This window comes from Saccostrea echinata, unplaced genomic scaffold (assembly GCF_033153115.1).
Source record: "Saccostrea echinata isolate AGI-Se365-2 ecotype Australia unplaced genomic scaffold, CSIRO_AGI_Sech_v1 ptg000040l, whole genome shotgun sequence".
Lineage (NCBI taxonomy): Eukaryota > Metazoa > Mollusca > Bivalvia > Ostreida > Ostreidae > Saccostrea > Saccostrea echinata.
The window spans coordinates 2,162,785-2,168,965 of NW_026889789.1; positions in this window are offsets into that span (position 1 = coordinate 2,162,785).

Consider the following 6,181-nt stretch of genomic DNA (forward strand, 5'->3'; position numbering starts at 1 on the left):
AAAAAATGAACTGAGTCAAATATCTACAAGACATGCTTTTATTTTTCATATTGCATGTTGATAGGTTGAAAATAACATAATTTTTAAGTCAGATTTTTAAGCGATAATCTTAGGTTATTTAGTTAGGAAATAAAAGTTAATTATAGTAAACTATAGTTTACTATAGTCTTTTTTATTAGGGTTGGTTTTAATTCTAAGTCTGGAAATCCAACTTAAACCCACAGTTCACTTTCTAAAGATGGAATTCTAAAACATCACTTTAAGCGTTCAATACTTTTACCATTCCAGTCAACCAAAGTAGGTTTGATCCACCCTATTTGTACTGGATTCCTAAACTTCATAAAAATCCTTACATACAGAGATACATCGCCGGGTCCAGCAAATAGTCTACCAAGCCCTTATCTTTACACCTTATAAGAATATTAACTGCTGTGAAGAAAGAATTCAGCCGTACTCTGCTACATATTTTAGAAGTGGTGTAAATCAGATATTGATTCTCAAGAACTCCAAATAATCTTTAGATCTTGTGATTGGTCATCAACAAAATTATTTTGTTCAAAATCACTCTGTATCACCATACAAGTACTCTCAAGTTGATATTAAAGGATGCTTGAATTCCTCATTGACAGCACTTACCGTATACACTGGCCTATAAGTCGGTTTTTGGAGTTAAATTTTGGTCCAAAACTCTGTGTCCGACTTATAGGCGAATCATAAAAAAAATTGCATTTTTTCTGAACGGCGGAATGACTTTTTTTTTAAACATTTCTGCGATTATTGTTTAACAGAGGCAGGATATATTATAACATTATATATTTTAAGATTATACAAGTACATATATTTGCATATTTTAATAATTTTATTTTTACCTTTTAGTGTGTATTACTTAATTGTTCAATGATTAAAATTAAATATAGGCGTCACTTTTTAAAAATATTAATTGAAACCAGCCTAAAACTTCTGAGTATTGGATAGAAAGTGTCAACCAATTCTGGCAAAAAGTTGTACCGACTTATAGACGGGTCAATGGCAATCCCTTCAAAATAACCTTAAAGAATACAACCGACTTATAGGCGGTCAGACGTATAGGCGAGTACATACGGCATGTATACTTCGGAGACCTGGTCTTCCAACAATTAGCTGGAATTTCTAATGGGAAATAAGAATTACAGAAATTCCTGGATAACCAGAAGACCGGAAAATCGCCAATAAAAATACGGCCGTGGACACAATAAAGGAAAAAATACAACTTACAGTCAAGACAAAGTAATTCAAATCGCAATGAGTTCAAGAAGAAATTAAAGTTAGAGAATCCTTGTGATATTGTGGAAAGCTGATTGTGAAAAGAGGAGGACAATTAAAGGATTAATTTGAAGAAGAAACAACTTTCGCATTGTATTGTGTTCGAAAATACAGAAACCAAAAAACAAAAAAAAAAAAAAAAATCAACAGAAACTAAAAGGAAAAATCCATAGGGAGACCAACTAAAAACAAGACTAGGTTTTTTCTGAATTTGTCCGTCAGAATTTCCAACAAAAATATTACGTCTACAAAACTAAGTACCAAAGGATCCCAAGACCGCCAGAAGCACAAACTTGGTGCAATGCGTGTAGGAAAAATAGGGAAACAGTCTACAAAATACTACTTATGATATGAGTAAAACAGTGAGGTAATAGAAGAGGTTTATTAAATAATTGTTGTTTAACATAACAATTTGGAATATAGAAACGTCACTGTCTTCTAGTGAAAGGCTTCAAATTTAGACCTATACTCGGCACTTAAGACATTGAATAGTGAAGGTTTTTTTATTGTACCAACTCCTACGGAAAAAGGAGACATCAGTTTTTAAGGTCTCATCCGAAATATCCGACTTTCACATCTCATGCCAGGCGTTTGGAGAAGGAACGGTCATTACTTTTTTATGTCTTAGGTTTAATGCAGCGCGGCGAACGAAATCGAAACCAGGCCTCCCGATCACGAAACGAACGTTCTAATATTAGGCAACTGTGACCTGTCGATAAAAGAGAAAATCATTTCCGATTATTATATCAGAAATAAAAGTAGTGATCAAATGCACCCCCCCCTCCCCATAAAAAGATAAATGATTTTAAAAAAAGTGATAAATACAAATATTATTTTTTAAAAACTATATATATATATATATATATATATATATATATATATATATATATATATATATATATATATATATATATATATATATATATATATATATATATATATATATATATATATAACTCTGATTTAAGGACTAGGGAGACCAGACCATTATATATGGCTTAAGGAGACAATATACAGATTTTTTAAATTTGCTTTTTTCTAAAAAGAAATACCAGATCAAAGATCTATAGAACACCATTTAGTCGACTCTTGCTTTATTTTTTCATAATAAATGCCTCCTAAAAATATATGAAAAAAATGGTCTCCTTAATATTTTATGTTTCTCTCATATGACTTGAGGAGACCAGTGTATATTTTTTATAAATATAGCTTGTGGTTTAAGTAGACCATTTTTCTTTCATAGTAATTTCACTTATTATGCATTAATTAACATATTGTTTCCAACCAGAATAGTTGCGGATGGTCATTAGTCAAGGTCAGCAGAAAGATATTTGTGCTAATGTATGATCAGTACAAAACTTTGAATTAAACTAAAGTCATTGCACAAGTGACTTAAATAGAGAGTAGTTGCCCCAGTGGCGCAGTGGTTAGAGCGTCTGCTCTAGAGTAGCGAAGTAAGGAGTTGATCCTTACGTCGCAGGTTCAAATCCCACTGTGGGATGGGGAGACCGGTCCTTCAGATGAGACCGTATAAATGGAGGTCCTGTGTCGCAGTAGGTTGATTGATTGATTGATTGTATATTGTTTTACTTCCCATTCGAGAATTTTTCACTCATATAGAGACGTCACCATATACCGGTGAAGGGCTTCAAATTTTGACCTTTACTCGGCACTCAGGGCCATTGAGCAGTGAGGGATCTTTATCGTGCCAACGCCTGCCGTGACACGGGGCCTCGGTTTTTAAGGTCTCATCCGAAAGACCCGCAACTTTCACTCCAAAGTGCCGAGCGCATGGCGAAGGAACAGTTGCTACCTATTTTTTATCGACTTAGGTCTGTCGCGGCCGAGATTCGAACTCACGACCTCCCGATCACGGAGCGAGCGCTCTACCGACTGAGCTACCGTGAACGGTGTGTCGCAGTAGGTGCTGGCACGAAAAAAAAATCCCTCGATGCTCAATGGCCGTAAGTGCCGAGTATAGGACAAAATTTGCAGATCTCCACCGACATGTGGTGGTGTCTCCATATGAGTGAAAAAATCTTGAGAGGAATGTTTAACAACATACAATCAATCAATATATAGAGAGTATAAGCCCAGAGTAGCTTGTTCTGATATCCACATTTAACTCTCAATGCTGTCGCCCACGTGGTGCAGTGGAAAGAGCCTATGCTCTAGAGTCGTGGAGTTAGTTGATCCTTTTGTCACAAGTTTGAATCCCACTGTGGGACGTAGAGACCGGTCCTTCATACAAACAGAGGTCCAGTGTCGCAGTAGATGCTGGCATGAAAAAGATCCCTCACTGCCCATTGGCCCTGAGTGCCGAGCATAGGTCATTTGCAGCTCTCCATCAGCAAGTGTTGGCATCTCCATATGAGTGAAAAATTCTCCAGAGGGACGTTAAACAACAAACAAACTCTCAATGCCCAAAACAGTTTAACCTAAAAGTGAATGCAGACATAGATTATTCTTTAGACCAAGTATAGTATACTCCATATTGTTTTGTTGAGGACACAAAGTTCACAGTGGACATCAAGTAGTTTTTCCTGCTAATTATACCCAGCTTCTTTTAAACCATATAGTCACTGAGTGCATTCGCTTTCCAACTAATTGATGAAGTTCTGACCTATGCCTATATTTGTTTAAATTCTTTCTGATTTAAGAATACATTTGACCAGTTGAAACCAAGAGTACATGTACTACATAAAATTTCAAGGTTGTGATTAAGATTCAGTAAAAGTTATGCCCCATCCAGTATAGCAATATGTGGATGCCATGTTCAATATACATATTTGCTATCATTAAACTTGCAGAGACCATGAATCAAAATAATTCAAATGCTTAAAAATCATTTTATTTTTACTGCTAGTCAAAATACAGTCACTCAAGCATATCCTTTGTTAATTTGAAAAAAAAATGATAGTTTAACATTTATTATTAATACCATACCAAAGCACAAGATAGTGCACTTCTTACATAATCCAATGATTCATGCTGTGATTTTACCTATTTAGATGTTTCTTATTTACAGTTCAGTATACATGATATACCAGTACATTGTGACACTAACCTAGTATCAGTTAAATGGATCATTACTATTCTGTTTTTAAGAAGTTTGCAGGGTAAAAAGAATAATAAAATAAAAATGTTGATACATTTATTGATTGCATATGCTAAAAACTTTTATAAAATATCAAACATTGTATCATAACAGCTTTTACAAATTAATTCAATACATTCAAAGGTACAAAAATCAAATTATTTTCATCCACAGTTTTATCATATTCAGTTGAACAACAGCTACATCTATTATATAAAATGTTTGGTAGTTGGCACTGATGGTATATATATCCTGAGCAAAGAAAAAAACATACCTAATCAAAGAATACAAAGCTCACTTCTATAAATGTTATCTACTAGTAAGGCAAAGTCTCACTCAACAAACACTCTGGTAATGTATATCACCTGGATCCAAAATCTATGCAAGTTGGTCTGGGTTAATAACCCTGAAAATGTATGTTACATCCAGCATCAGAAGCAGGATACATCATCTATGTTTACTGATCACCAAAGAGTATATTGTTACTTTGAATGAACCTTCTCTAAAAAACTGGTCATTAATCCAGAAAATCTAAGTCAAATCAAGGATTGGTACCCTGAAACATTTACATGTACATACATCATCTTTGCAGGTTTGTTCAACATAGAGTTTATAATTACATGACAATAGGACTGCTCAAAACACTTAATCTTGTGGAGTCCCCTATGTGGCGCAAAGGATAGAGTTTGTAATCTAGAGTCGCGAGTAAGGATTTAATCCTTAAGTCTCAGGTTCAAATCCACTGGGGATGTGGGGACCAGTCCTTCAGATTAGACCATATAAACCGAGGTCCCGCCTAGCAGTTGATGTGGGCACAAAAAAGATCCCTTACTGCTCAAGGCCCTGAGTGCAAAGTATAGGTCAAATTTTGCAGCTCTCCACCAGCAAGTAGTGGCATCTCCATATGGATGAAAAATTCTTGAGAGGGATGTTAAACAACAAACAAACAAAAACAAAAAAAACACATGAGGAAAATGTAGATCAGGTCAAGTATCTGAAGTAAATCTGTTAATGTGCTTTAATCCATGCAAGTTTGTCCAGGTAGAGCTTAGGAATGAACCTTGCTCCTTAAATTTTAACTGGGATGACAATGCTAGGTATATAGTAAGAACTCATCTAGACTGTCCAGAAAAGCTAAAAAATATTTAGCAATTTCTTACTTGCATGATTTAAAAAAATTTGCAATCTAACATTATTTCAAAAAAAATTTCAACACATTATCTAATTTTCAACAAATTCAATGCACTATGAGACGATTTAACATTTCTTAACCACATACACTGTACTTAAAGTGCAATATACATGCATTATACTGTATGTTAAATCTTTACAGTTTTCTTCAAGTACTCTAATAGTATATGAAATATGAAGATTACCAACAGTGATCAAGCTTTAAAGTCCATTGAAATAATACATAATTAGAGCAGAGCAAACACAGACCTCTAAAAACACCAGGTGCAATGGAGGAGAAAGCATTTCCTGCCATGTGCTCCTTGACATGATAGGGCAAATGGAAAAATCCGCAAACAATTCAGTGTAAACAATTTTGATGAAAAACATTAGTCAACATTCAACTTAATGGTCGATTGAATTTGCTATAACAATTAATTTACACGTAAGTGTACACACATGTATGCATACTAGATGAATTATTTCACAATATCCAAAATTGGACAATAATAGTTTCTAATCTAGCTAGACAACAGGAAATTTTCGTTATTACTTAAATTACATGAAACTATTGAAGTCTGTGAGCTACAAATGATATCTAAAAATTATACA